Source organism: Colobus angolensis, unplaced genomic scaffold (genome assembly GCF_000951035.1).
Source record: "Colobus angolensis palliatus isolate OR3802 unplaced genomic scaffold, Cang.pa_1.0 Scaffold56, whole genome shotgun sequence".
NCBI classification, from domain to species: Eukaryota; Metazoa; Chordata; class Mammalia; order Primates; family Cercopithecidae; genus Colobus; species Colobus angolensis.
Genome location: NW_012119154.1, coordinates 6,679,105 through 6,694,335, shown reverse-complemented (window position 1 = coordinate 6,694,335; position 15,231 = coordinate 6,679,105). Strand labels below are relative to the sequence as shown.

At 43.2% G+C, this 15,231-nt stretch overlaps 1 pseudogene across 1 annotated transcript; it reads left to right on the top strand.

Moving 5' to 3' along the window:
* Positions 1–415: 415 nt before the first annotated feature.
* On the top strand, positions 416–1,381 carry LOC105525850 (annotated as a pseudogene). The gene has a single exon (XR_001003987.1). The product of XR_001003987.1 is annotated as an RNA-binding protein 38 pseudogene (transcript).
* Positions 1,382–15,231: the final 13,850 nt, after the last annotated feature.

Sequence of the window (15,231 nt, the reverse complement as noted above, 5' to 3'; positions counted from 1 at the left end):
GAAGAGCTAACTATCCTAAATATACATGCACCCAATACAAGAGCACCTGGATTCATAAAACAAGTTCTTAGAGACCTACAAAGAGACTTAGACCCCCACACAATAAGAGTGGGAGACTTTAACACCCCACTGTCAATGTGAGATCAGCAAGACAGAAAATTAACAAGGATATTCAGGACTTGAACTCAGCTCCGGATCAAGTGGACCTAACAGACATCTACATAACTCTCCACCCCAAATCAACAGAGTATACATTATTCTCAGTGCCACATGGCACTTGTTCTAAAATGAATCACATAATTGGAAGTAAAACACTCCTCAGCCAATGTAAAAGAACTGAAATCACAACAACAGTCTCTCAGACCACAGTGCCATCAAATTAGAGCTCAGGATTAAGAAACTCACTCAAAGAGTCCCCGCAGCGCCGGTGGGGAGCGCAGCTCCGCTCAGCTAGGCGCGCACGGTGGGAGCAGCCTGCTAGTGGTGGGGCCTGGCGGCTGGACGGGCGCCCCTCGCTGCCTCGCACGCTCCCCGCCGCCCCCCATGAGCGCAGCCCCGCGCGGCCCGGGTCCGTAGGCGGCGGGGCGCCCCCCACGCTGCTGCAGCCGGCGCCCTGCGCCCCGAGCGCGGGCTTCCCGCGGCCCCTGGCCGCCCCCGGCGTCATGCACGGCTCGCAGAAGGACACCACCTTCGGCAACATCTTCGTGGGCGGCCTGCCTACCACATCACTGACGCCTCGCTCAGGAAGTACTTCGAGGGCTTCAGCTACATCGAGGAGGCCGTAGTCATCACCGACCCCCAGACGGGCAAGTCTCGCGGCTACGGTTTCGTGACCGCGGCCCACCGGGCGGCAGCTGAGAGGGCTTGCAAAGACCCGAACCCCATCATCGACGGCCGCAAGGCCAACGTGAACCTGGCATATCTGGGCGCCAGGCTGCAGAGCCTCCAGATGGGCTTTGCCACTGGGGTGCAGCAGCTGCACCCCACCTTGATCCAGAGGACTTAAGGGCTGACCCCGCACTACATGCACCCACCAGCCATCCTGCAGCCCAGCGTGGTGATCCTGGCCGCCCCTGTCCCGTCATTGTCCTCGCCTTACATTGAGTAGACGCCGGCCAGCCCGGCCTACGCCCAGTACCCACCGGCTACCTATGACCAGTACCCATACGCTGCCTCGCCTGCCACGGCTGCCAGCTTCGTGGGCTACAGCTACCCGGCCGCCGTGCCCCAGGCCCGCTCAGCCACAGCCCCCACCACCTTCGTGCAGTACCAGGCGCCGCAGCTGCAGCCCGACAGGATGCGGGGGGTGGGGGGGCGGTGTTCCTGCCCCGAGGACGGTGGCATTATCACCTTCACAGCAGACAGAGCTGCCAGGCCATGATGGGCCGGCGACAGCCCGGCTGAGCTTCAGTGAGGTGCCAGCAGCACCCAGGCCTCCGAAGAGCGCTTGGGCACTCCGCCTGCACCCTGGGACAGCAGAGAGAGGGCTTCTCCTTAAACCTAGGTCCCATTGTGTCTTGAGGGAGGACTTTAAGAATGACTGAGCGCTATTTAAAGACGCAATCCCGGGTTCCTTGCTCACCACGGCAGCCTCTCCTTGCACCTTCTCCTGCCTCTCCACACTCTAGGTGCCCTCAGGTTTGTGTCTCCACCGGCGCATCGTGGTGGCCTGTCACAGACCCTCTGCAGTCCCTGGCTGCCCTGGACTGTGCAGAGATGCCTGACTCCAGGGAAACCTGAGGGCAAGAAGTTAATGGACTGTTTATTGTAACTTGATCCTCACCAGCTGTGAGCGCAGTCGAGGTGTGAGGACACACGGCCTCCTGTTGGAGTTCCATTTTCTCCATCAGGGCACCTGGGCGGCTTCCTCAAGCCCAGAGGAGCTCCCAAGCACACGGAGGCCACCGGTAACAGGGGGAGCCGGCCAAAGGCCCCTTTCCAGTCATAGCACTGAAGTTGCAACTTTTTTCTTGTAATTGTTTTGCTACTAAGATAATTTCAGAAGTTCAGTCTATTTTTTCAACGGATATTGCCACCACCAAGAATCCAAAACCTATTTTTGACTTGGAGAGACTTGCTTTTGTTGGTTCCGCCCATGGAGACGACGACAGGGTTTCTGTATAATAAAGTGTCTGCCGGCTCGCGGGCCAGGATCCTCTCGGTGGGATGGGCACCATAGACAGGAGGCCCTGCAGGCCCGTGCTGGCCACTGTCTGCTGCTGCCTGCCAGCGTGGCAGAGTGAGTTGTCTCAGGACCCCATCACTGCGACATTGACGCTCCTCTCCCTTCCCTCCCTCCCCAACTCCCCAACCACTGTGGAACGGGAGGAGGGAGTGACCCACAGCATTCCGGCCACTCAGGGTCTAGACCACGATGGTGCCAGCCTGCGGGGGAAGGGGCCCTCAGCTCCGCCTGCTGGAGCAGTTGAGTGCAGGAGGGTGTGCCTCTTCCCTCTACTCCCGCACCACCTGCTGTATGCCAGCCCCAGTCGGTTCCTGCCTGTCTTGGGGATTGGTGGAGGGAGGAAGCAGTTCTGCCAGCCGTGGCAGGGCTGCTATGGGGCATCCAGGGCTGTGGGGGTCTGGAGAAGGGGACATGAGGTCAGAGGTATCCTGGCCAAGGGCTGGGGGGCCGCGGGGGGCCTCTCTCCGGACGTACCTCAGGGAGCTGAGAGTGCAGGCGCTCCATGGCAGGCCTTGGACAGTCAAGGCCCAGAGAATAAAGGTAGCTAATCTCATAATAATATTTTTATTAGAATGTTCTGATGATAAAAATAAAACTTGTTTTCTTCAAAAAAAAAAAAAAGGAAAGAAACTCACTCAAAACCACACAATTACATGGAAATTTAACAACCTGCGTAAATAATGAAAATGAGGCAGAAATCAAGTTCTTTGAAACCAATGAGAACAGAGACAACATACAAGAATCTCTGAGACACAGCTAAAGCAGTGTTAAGAGGGAAATGTGTAGCACTAAATGCCCACATCAGAAAGCTAGAAAAATCTCAAATCAACACCCTTATATCACAAGTAAAAGAGCTAGAGAAGCAAGAGCGAACTAATCCAAAAGTTAGCAGAAGGCAAGAAATAACTAAGATCAGAGCAGAACTGAAGGAGATAGAGATACGAAAAACCCTCCAAAACATCCATGAATCCAGGAACTGATTTTTTGAAAAAATTAACAGATAGACCACCAGCTAGACTAATGACGAAAAGAGAGAAGAATCAAACAGACACAACAAAAAAATGATAAAGGGGATATCACCACTGACCCCACAGAAATACAAACTACCATCAGCAAGTACTATAAACAACTCTACGCAAATAAACTAGAAAATCTAAAAGAAATGAATAAATTCTTGGATACATACACCCTCCCAAGACTATACCAGGAAGAAATTGAATCCCTGAATAGGCCAATAACATGTTCTGAAATTGAGGCAGTAATTAATAGCCTATCAACCATAAAAGTCCAGGACCAGACAGATTCACAGCTGAATTCTACCAGAGGTACAAAGAGGAGCTGATACCATTCTTTCTGAAACTGTTCCAAATAATTGAAAAGGAGGGACTCCTCCCTAACTCATTTTATGAAGCCAGCAACATCCTGATATCAAAACCTGGCAGACACACAACAAAAAAGAAAAACTTCAGGCTAATATCTCTGATGAACATCCATGTGAAAATCCTCAATAAAATACTAGTAAACTGAATCCAGCAGCATACCAAAAATCTTATCCACCATGATCCAGTTGCTTCATCCCTCGGATGCAAAGCTGGTTCAACATACACAAATCAATAAACATAACCCATCACATAAGCAGAACCAAAGACAAGAACTACATGATTATCTCAACAGATGCAGAAAAGGACTTCAATAAAATTCAATATCCCTTCATGCTAAAAAACTCAATAAACTAAGTATTAATGGAACATATCTAAAAATAATAAGAGCTATTTATGACAAACCCACATCCAATATCATACTGAATGGGCAAAAGTTGGAAGCATTCCCTTTGAAAACCAGCACAAGACAAGGATGCCCTCTCTCACCACTGCTATTCAACATAGTATTGGAAGTTCTGGCCAGGGCAATCAGGTAAGATAAAGAAATAAAGGGTCTTCAAATAGAAAGAGAGGAAGTCAAATTGTCTCTGTTTGTGGAGGATTCTATATTTAGAAAACCCCATCATCTCAGCCCAAAAACTTCTTAAGCTGATAAGCAACTTCAGCAAAGTTTCAGGATACAAAATCAGTGTTCAAAAATCACAAACATTCCTTTACACCAACAATAGACAAGCAGAGAGCCAAATCACAAACGAACTTTCCATTCACAGTTGCTACAAAGAGAAGAAAATACCAGGAATACAGCTAACAAAGGATGTGAAAGATTTCTTCAAGGAGAACTACAAAACCACTGCTCAAAGAAATAAGAGAGGTCACAAACAAATGGAAAAGCATTCCATACTCATGGATAGGAAGAATCAATTTCATGAAAATGGCCATACTGCCCAAAGTAATTTATAGATTCAATGCTATTCCCATCAAATTACCATTGACATTCTTCATAGAATTAGAAAAAAATACTTTACATTTCATATGAAATCAAAAAAACCCATAGAGCCAAGACAATCCTAAGCAAAAAGAACAAAGCTGGAGGCATCACACTACCTGACTTCAAACTACACTACAAGGCTATGGTAACCAAAACAGTGTGGTACTGATACCAAAACAGACATATAGACCAATAGAACAGAACAGAGCCCTCAGAAATAACACCACACATATACAACCATGTGATCTTCTACAAACCTGACAAAAACAAGCAACGAAGCAATGGGGAAAGGATCTCCTATTCAATAAATGGTGCTGGGAAAACTGGCTAGCCATAGGCAGAAAACTGAAACTGGACCCCTTCCTTACACCTTATATAAAAATTAACTCAGGATGAATTAAAGAGTTAAATGCAAAACCCAAAACCATAAAAATCCCTAGAAGAAAACCTAGGCAATACCATTCAGGACATATGCATGGGCAAAGTCTTCATGACAAAAATGCCAAAAGCAATTGCAACAAAAGACAAAATTGACAAATGGGATCTAACTAAACTAAAGGTCTTCTACACAGCAAAAGGAACTACCATCAGAGTGAGCAGGCAACCTACAGAATGGGGGAAAATTTTTGCAATCTACCCATCTGACAAATGCCTAATATCCAGAATCTACAAGGAATGTAAACATATTTAGAAGAAAAAAACAAACAAACCCATCAAAAAGTGGGCAAAGGATATGAACAAGGGACTTCTCGAAAGAAGACATTTATGCGGCCAACAAACACATGAAAAAAACTCAACATCACTGATCATTAGAGAATTGCAAATCAAAATCACAATGAGATACCATCTCATGCCAGTCAGAGTGGCGATTATTAAAAAGTCAAGAAACAACAGATGCTGGTGAGGCTATGGAGAAATAGGAATTCTTTTACACTGTTGGTGGGAATGTAAATTAGTTCAACCATTGTCGAAGATACTATGGCAATTCCTCAAGGATCTAGAACCAGAAATACCATTTGACCCAGCAATCTCATTACTAGATATATACCCAAAGAAATATAAATCATTCCATTATAAAGACACATACACACGTATTTTTTTTGCTACTCTTTAAGTTCTGGGATACATGGGCAGAACGTGCAGGTTTGTTACATAGGTATACATGTGCCATGGTGGTTTGCTGTACCCATCAACCCATCATCTATGTTTTAAGCCCTGCATGCATTAGGTGTTTCTCCTAATGCTATCTCTTCCCTTGTCCCGCACCCCTTGATGTTCCCCTCCCTGTGCTCGTGTGTTCCCATTGTTCAACTCCCAGTTATGAGGGCGAACGTGAGGTGTTTGGTTTTCTGTTCTTGTGTTAGTTTGCTGAGAATGATGGTTTCCAGCTTCATCCATGTCCATGCAAAGGACATGAACTCATTCTTTTTTATAACTGCATAGTATTCCATGGTGCATATGTGCCACATTTTCTTTATCCAGTCTATCATCGATGGCCATTTGGGTTGGGTTGTAATAACAGCAAAGACTTGGAACCAACTCAAATGCCTATCAATGGTAGACTAGATAAACAAAATGTGGCATATATACACCATGGACTACTATGCAGTCATTAAACAGGATGAGTTCACGTCCTTTGCAGGGATATGGAGGAAGTTGGAAACTATCATTCTCAGCAAACTTACACAGGAACAGAAAACCAAACACTGCATGTTCTCACTCATAAGTAGGAGTTGAACAATGAGAACACATGGACACAGGGAGGGGAACATCACACACGGGGGCCTGTCTGGGGGTGGGGAGCAAACAGAGGGAACTTAGAGGCCAGGTCAATAGGTACGGCAAACCACCATGGCACACATATACCTATGTAACAAACCTGCATGTTCTGCACATGTATCCCAGGACTTAAAGTAAAATTTTAAAAAAAAAAGAAATAAAAAGATAAGAATGACTCCAAACAGCAGGCACTCTGGAAAAAGAGAACAAAGAACATGGTAGAAAGAAATCATCAATATAATTCAAGGAAGTAGCCCAGCACTGAAAGATTTGAGTTTCCAAACTGAGAGGTTCACAAAGTACTCAGCACACAAGAAAACAACTGACCCACACTATGACCCATCATTTTAAAATTTCAGGACTTGGGAAATAAAGAGAAGAAGTTATACATTCCTGAGCAGGAAAAAAAAATGCTTTCTGTATACAAAGTATCAAGGATCCAAAGAACATTGAACTTCTCAAAAGCAATACCAGATGCTAGAAATCAATGTGCAATGTCATCAGGATTGTGAGGGGAAATAATTTCCAATCAAGAATTTTATATCCAAAGTTATAATTAAGTGTGAAGATAAGGACATTTTCTGTCATATAACACTCTCAGTAAAATATCTATAATTTCTCAGCAGGATGTGCTCCACCAAAACAAGAGTGTATGCCAAGAATGAGGAAGGCATGAAAACCCAGAAATGAAAGAAATTCTCAGGGTGATAGTGAAGGGAGATCCCAAGATTCAGCTGAGTAGAACAATGAGCTCAGTGTGGAGCAGGTCAGAAGATATTTCCTCAGAAAGAGAAAACTGAAAGGATGGCTACTGTGGTTGAGCATTCTGAGAATAAATTTATACAACTCTGTAAGAGTTTTAAGTAGAACTCGTGATAAATGAATAGAAAATTATGCAATGCTAATGAAAGTGTACACTAGTATAGAATTTTGGAAACCAGACTGGTAGTTTTCAGTGAAATTAGACAATGCACTTATTTTATGACCCAGCATTCCGACTTTGGGCACCATGTTCAGAGAAGATCTCATTGGGGAGCACATGCACAGTGTTGCTTATGGTGGTTAACGGTAACAACTTAGGTAGCCATGAACTAAGAAATGGGTAATTGAAAGGTATAGGTAGGTAAGCACAGTGAAATATTGTGCAACAAGTAGAAGAAATGGACTAGATACATATAGAAATATGGAGAGATCTCAAAAAATTAAGTTGAATGAAAAAGAACAGGAAAAGATCTATTGCATAATACCATTAATTCAAATACTTTAAAATAGAACAAACATGAACATATGTATGTAAACAGATGTATGGAAAGTAGAATAGAAAGATATATACAAAAAAATACACAAAATGGAAGCATATGAGAGGAATGAAAATTAGATTGAAAATTGGGGATAAAGAGGAAAAATACATTTAAAAATTAAAAAGGGCAGCCATAGACCAACAATGATATGGTGTTATAAACTGAGAATAATCAACTCAATTTTCTGCACATGAGATACAAACAAATCAACAAAGGCACATATATCTACCTCATACATTCATCTCTTCCAGTAACACTCTGTCTCACTTACAGCTCCCCAGACATGCAGGCCAACTTTCTATTCCTTGAATTCCATGCTCATTACCACCCACAAAGCCTTTGGACTTCCCATTTCTTCTTCCTGAATTGTTCTTCCTCTTGCTGTTTGCATGGTCAACCCCTTTTCATCTCTCAAGTTTCAACTCAACATTTTACTACCTCAGAAAATATTTTCCTTGCCCCACTATGCAAATTCATCACTCCAACCCTCTTGTTCGTTATCCACAAGAGCCTGCTTACTCCTTTAATAGCGACTATCAACATGAAATTTTCATATATTTTCATATATTTATTTGCATATTGTTTGCACTTCTCCACTTTGATAATGTAAACTCTATGAGGGCAGAAATCATATCTATTCCATTGCTCCTGCAGCCCTTGGATCTAGAACAGTGGCTGGTATGTTTTCAGTGTTCCATCATTCATTTGGTAATGCAACTGGTCATTGAAAATCAGGCCAGAAACAGAGAGGTCATGGTGTTGGAGTCATCAGTGTGGACGTTAAAAACACTGAGAATGATGGCAGTGTTTAGGAAGTGTTTAGAAGAATAAGAAAGTAACCAAGTACTGAATTCTCCCGTGAATAAGGGAGACACTCTGTCTCCCTTATTCTGTGAGAGATGAGGCAGACTGTGGACCATACACGAAGGAGTAGAAAAGAATAGCATTACCAGATGTAGAAGCTTGGAAGGGGCAGATTTCATGGGCAGTATGGAAAATGCCTGTTTCAAAGCATCACTGGGAAGCAAGAAGGACACTCACTTCACCTTCTGGCTCGGTCGGTGCTATGTCGGAGAAGAAACAGCCTCCGTTTCAGACAACCAAGGGAATACCAAGTTCCAATTAGAGAAAGGAAGCATAAAAATTCAGAGACAAGGTTAGAGACGAGTTTCTTGATGACACTTCACTTTCGGAGGGCATAATGGAAGCTGTGGGTTAGATCAGAACAGTAGTTCCCAATCAGGAGTACTTTTGCCCCCAAATTTGGAAAGGCCTGGAAACATTTTGGTTGTCACAGCTGAAGGGATATTACCAGCACCCAGTGAGCAGAAGTCAGGGATGCTACTAAACATGCACAGGACAACCCCCCATAACAAAGAGTTATCCAGTCCAAAATGCCAATAGTGCTGGAAACCTTGGGTTAAGAAATCCTGAAACAGAGGATGAACAGAACCACAGAGTGTAAAAGTACAGTTGAGAACAGAATGTCAGAGAGACTCAGGCACTTGACAGTCACTGAGGTAAACTCAGCTGGATGGCATGATGAGATTAGTCCTGATAGGTTCTAATAGGGACTAATAGAATGAGAGTGGGAAATCACACCCATTGCTGAACTCTGGAGTTTAACATATAATGGGATGGTGGCTCCATCTAGCGTAAGGGAGATGCTGGGCAGCAGCTCTGCAAGACCAGTCCAGTATAATGGAATGCATGGTTGGCATCTCATAGATATTTGGCTTGGCCAAGATCCCAGGATGCTCCAGGTCTGAAAGTTTGAGTGTCATCTTCTAGGGTATGAGAAATCCTTGGAAAACATTAACATTTAGCGTGCATTGGGCCCTCTTATGTGCCACACTGTTCACTGTTATTTTCTTCAATTACCTCTCTTAACAAAAATGGCCAGATGGGAAGGTCTGGGTAAGTTCCATTGTAGTGTGACTTTTCTTCAAGGTGCCTATCAGTTAATCAGGAGAAAGAGAAAGAAACGTGAAACAAGAGAGACAATATTTATGAAACTTGTATGTACTAGGTATTGTTCCAGGTACATAATAGCAAATCCCTGTAAAAGAGGGGTTTGGAAACCCATCATAGAGATAAGCAACCTGAGACTGCAGAGATTATGAGTTTTGTAGAACTCACAACGAGCATAAATTTAAAATCAAAATTATAACCCAGGCCATTGTAACTTTAAAGCCTTTGGGATTTCTACCCTGATATCCAGCTCTAAGAATCATATTTCACGTGTACAGACAAACTAAATGGTGGATGGATGGACGAATGGATGGATGGATAAACACACAGGTGATGCACAAAGCATCTATATGGCTCATTCACATTTCCCCCCAACCCTGTCCCCTGGTTATGGTTTTTTGTTTACTCTGCTTTGTTTTGGCTCAGTTTCTTGAAAATATATCAACTTTTCATTACCCATGATAAATAAAAGGGTCAGATAACAGAAATAATTGAAAATAGAAGACGATCCAGATGTAATTTCTATTTAGACTGGGGATTTTGTTCATGCCGTTTTAAACAGAAGATTTGTCAGACTAATTATATTTTATCTTGGCATATATTAAAATTCTTTTTCATTCCTTAAACACATACCAACTGGTGGTGGGTGAAGTAAAGCTAGACACAAGTTGGATGGCAGGGAAAGGCAAGTTGGTACATAATACCTCAGAGAAGAATAATCACAAGCTTTATTACCTTCAAGTGAGTGATGAAGAGTTTATTTATAATCCCAAAAAGAGTTCTTTAAATTTAATAAGAAATAATAAGAGATATTTTTCAGAATCTCTTTAGAAAGATTTTGACTCGCCTGGTTCCTTAAGAGTAAATCCCAAGCAATCTTTGAGTGAGCACATGGGATTCTGAAAGAAATCAAGTTGGCTTAAGTTGTTTCTGTGGGTTCTCTGCTCATCCTGGCTCAAGCCATCCCCCTAGTGACTCTACTCCTTCCCCCACAAAAAATGTAAGTCCAAATCCTACAGCTTTTCTACCAGATAGGCCAGCAGATGCAGTAAGATCCTGGGAGGTAAAGGCTTGAAGAGTTTTCTCTTTGTGGACAAACTCTCTGGTGGCTCTGCAGGGGCCCCTCAGGGACACTTAAGCAATACTGTAAATGAGGTGCAATTGCAGAACTGAAATGCTGAAAAACAAAATTTCACCATCGAGTGCTGAAGAATTATGGTTCCCTGGGAAAGCAGCAAGGCATATCCACTATAGAAGGGCAGAAGAGGATCATCTGGATTCTGAGGCTCTTGTGAAGTCCAGTGGGAAGCATGGTAATTGCTCTATTGCCCACACTGCCCCCAGGAAACTTTTACCATTCCTTTCCCAGCACCTCTGCTCAGGACACTGAAATTTCCACATCATATCACCACAGCTAGGCCAAGCATCCATGACTTTTTATCAGAACCAGGGAGTAAGGAAAGGAGCTAGCCCCATATGGAGTCTGCTTAGGTCCAGGTACAGTGTTTGGATGCTTGACTTCACACTTTTATTCCCGGGTGGTACCTGCCCAGCCCAAGAGCCTGACCATAGTGAAGATTTGCTGAGCATCTGTTTAACTCTGGGTTTTGGCCTTGCCAAGTTAATTTCTTCTTTTTATAGTGGTTGCTTTCAACATGCTTGCGTAGCAGGAATGAGTTGACCAAACCTAGAGCAAATATGAGATTATTTTTATCTCCCCTTTTTCCTTGGAGGTAAGATGTGGTCTAAGACACTCACTAACTCACTTGCTATCCTGATAATGGGAGAAAAAAAAATCTTGCCAGTAGGCTGGGCCCAGTGGCTCACGCCTATAATCACAACACTTTGGAAGGCCGAGGCAGGCAGATCACTTGAGCGCAGAAATTCAAGACCAGCCTAGTCAACATGGTAAAACCCTGTCTCTACTGAAAATACAAAAATTAGCCAGGCATGGTGGCGTGTGCCTGTAATCTCAGCTACTTGGGAGGCTGAGGCAGGAGAATCACTTGAACCCAGGAGGCGGAGGTTGCAGTGAGCCAAGATGACAGCACTGCACTGCACTTCAGCCTGGGTGATAGAGCAAGACTCCATCTAAAAAATAAAAAAAAAAAGAAAAAGAATAAGGATTTGGGAGTCTGAAAACACTACCTGTAGGTGGGCATGAGTGGAGATGGGAAGAGATAATAGTGTGCCAGAGGATATTCTATCTGAATGAACATATGCCCATTCCTAATCACATTTTTAATCTGTTGCCCAAACGTTAATTATTTTTAGATTGAAAATGAATCAGGGTATACACCATTGTAGGAGCTGTTCCTGCTGCATTCCAGACCTCTGGGGACAGCAGCTGCCTCCTACCCCTCACCTCCAAGTGTTCTTGATGGCAGGACAACAGCTTCTGTCACCCACTGACACAGTCACCTATTAGCAGGAGAGGTGCTCCAGTAAAAGAAAAAATTGTGGACAAAGATTAGGCCAGCCCAGGCTGGGAGTCAGACTGCAGGCCCTGGTCATGGCATCACCCATTTTGAACCTGTCAAGTCCTCTATTTCACTAAATCACTCATTTTTCCCAAGATGGGAGAAAGTACACATCTCCATAGTTCTGCTTTGTTTGCTTCCTACTTTCTTTAAGTTTACTCTTCTCTATCCAGACTTCTCTCAAGCTTCCCTGTTCATCATCACCCAACCTCACACAACAATATAGCACATCCAGATATGATTGTGCAATAAAAGAGGCAGTACCATAGGAATCTCCTCATTCTAACTCTGCAGGGAACCAACATGGGGAAGGCATGATGATGCAAAGAACTCGGAGTTTGGAGTCATAAACCTGCATTAGATTCTCCCATTTCCTGAGAGGTTTTATTTATGGCTTCAATGAACCTCTGAAAAAAATGTCTGAAAAATCTCCCATACCAGCTTCTCTAAGCCTTGTTTTATTTTTATAAACTGTGAATAATAATGCCTATGAGTAGGTGACATCCCATGGGCATCTGAAAGGCTGGGCTAAATTATAAAACCAGTACATAATAGATGAGGTCACTTGTGCAAATGGCACTTGAGACAAAATGTTTTTCATGCCAGCTGCAACAAGAGCAATGAACTGGCTTTATTTGTATCCATGGCATTAATCATGACAGCAACATCAACAACCACAAAAAAAGTGTCCATCAGAAGAGGAAGAGAGCTCTACTTTGACCCCATAATAGAGAGACTCAGAGGCAACAGTTGACAGTGCATATCCCAAGAAAGGGAGACCCTGGCCCTTAGAGTTGACTGGCCCAGTGTGCTGCCCAACTATTTGCCTAATGTCATTAAACACTGAGACTTTGGTCCATTCTCACTGAGCCATCTTATGATGATCATCTTATGATGATTTGATGACCATGTGGCTTCCTCACAGGGAGAAGGGGTGCTGGTCAAATGACAGGTCTGTCCAGCCTTCTTGACAATATCACTGCAGAGGTCATTGAAGGCACAAATAAGACCCCATGAGAAAGCACTTCATAAACTGTCCAGTGTTGTGAATTCTCAAGGGCTGAGTTTCACTGTGACACTATCATGACATTTATTTATCAGCCATGACATTTGGGTCCACCTAACCTATTCCCGCAGGAGCCCGACAACCTCAGTGAATCCTGAAAGCGGGCAGATACAAAAGAAAGTTGTTGAGTTAAGGGCCAGATGCAAAAAGAACCCTCCTCTCTTTGTCCCTACTCCTTACTTGCCCACTCTTTCTTCACCCATTCTGCCACAGACAGAATAGTTTCTTTATCTCCAGTTCAGCTAGCTCTTTGCTGCCTTTAATCCCTACTATGGTCTGAATGCCTATGTCCCCCCAAAATTCAGAAGTTGATGGTTTTAGATGTGAGGCCTTGGGGAGGTGATTAGGTCACGGGAGCAAAGCCTTCATGATTGGGATTGCTGTCCTTACAAAAGAGGTCTGAAAGAGATCCCTTGTCCCTTCCGTCATGTAAAGACGCACTCAGAAGGCATGGTCTGTGGGCCTGAAAGCCGGTCCTCACCAGACACCAAATCTGCCTTTATCTTGGCCTTCCCAGGCTCTAGAACTGTGAGAAACCACTATCTGTTATTTATAAGATACACAGCTTGTGGTATTTTGTTATAGCAGCACAAACAGACTAAGACAATCTTATTTCTCTTTAAGGAAGAGAAGTCAGATTTAAAAGCATGCCAGCTGCTAGCTACTAATTCCACCTTCCTAATAGTATTCTAATATTCCTCTCAAGTTTGTAGCAGTCTCCTTTACAACTCCATAATCTCTCATCCTGGGTGTTGGCATTCTAATTTTTTGGATATCCTTTTGAAGTTCTCAGCAGTAATGAAGTCTGCTTTTTACTACAGTCATGTCCTGCATAATGACATTTCAGTGAACAACAGGCTGCATATACGACGGTGGTCCACGAGACTTATAATTGACCTGAAAAATTCCTATTGCCTAGTGATTCATAGGCATTGCAACATTGTAGCACAACACATTGCTGACCTGTTTGTGGTGATGCTGGTGTCAACGAACTTCATTGTGTTGCCGGTTGTATAAAAGTATAGCACATGCAATTATGTATAGTACATAATACTTGATAATGATAATAAATAACTGTGTTACTGGTTTATGTGTTTATTATACTATGCTTTTTATTTTGAGTATATTCCTTTTCCTTATTTTTTTCAAGTTAACTATAAACAACTTGTGTAAAACAAGGCAGGTCATTCAGGAGTTATTCCAGAAGCAGTATTGTTATCATAGGAGATGACAAATCCTTGCATGTTACTGCCACTGAAGACCTTCCAGTGGAAAAAGATTAGGAAATGGGAGACAGTGATATTGATGACCTGACCCTGTGGAGGCCTAGGCTAACGTGTGTTTGTGTCTTAGTTTTTAGCAAAAAAAAAGCTTAAAACATAAAAAATAAAAAGGTTTTTAAATAGGAAAAAACTTATAGAACAAGAATATACAGAAAATTTTTTGTATGGCTGTACAACGTGTTTATATTGTAAACTAAGTGTTATTACAAAAGGGTTTAAAAGTTTAAAAAAGTAAAAAGTTTGTAAACAAGTTATAGTAAGCTAAGGTTAATTTATTGAAGAAAAAAAGTTAATAAATTTAGTGTAGCCTAAGTGTACAGTGTTCATAAGGTCTAAGTAGTGTACAGTAACGCCTTAGGGCCACCTTCATTCACCACTCACTCCCTGACTCACCCAGAGCAACTTCCAGTCCTAAAAGCTCCATTCACGGCAAGTGACCCATGCAGGTGTACAGGTGTACCGTTTTTTGTTTTACACCATATTTTTACTGTACCTTTTCTGTGTTCAGATATTATTTATTTATTTATTTATTTATGTATTTATTTATTTTTGAGATGGAGTCTCACTCTGTCACCCAGGCTGGAGTGCAGTGGCATGATCTCGGCTCACTGCAACCTCCCCTCCCTGGTTCAAGCGATTCTCCTGCCTCAGCCTCCTGAGTAGCTGGGACTACAGGCGTATACCACCATGCCCAGCTAATTTTTTGTCTTTTTAGTAGAGACAGAGTTTCACCATGTTAGCCAGGATGGTCTCGATCTCCTGACCTCGTGACCCACCTGCCTGGGCCTCCCAAAGT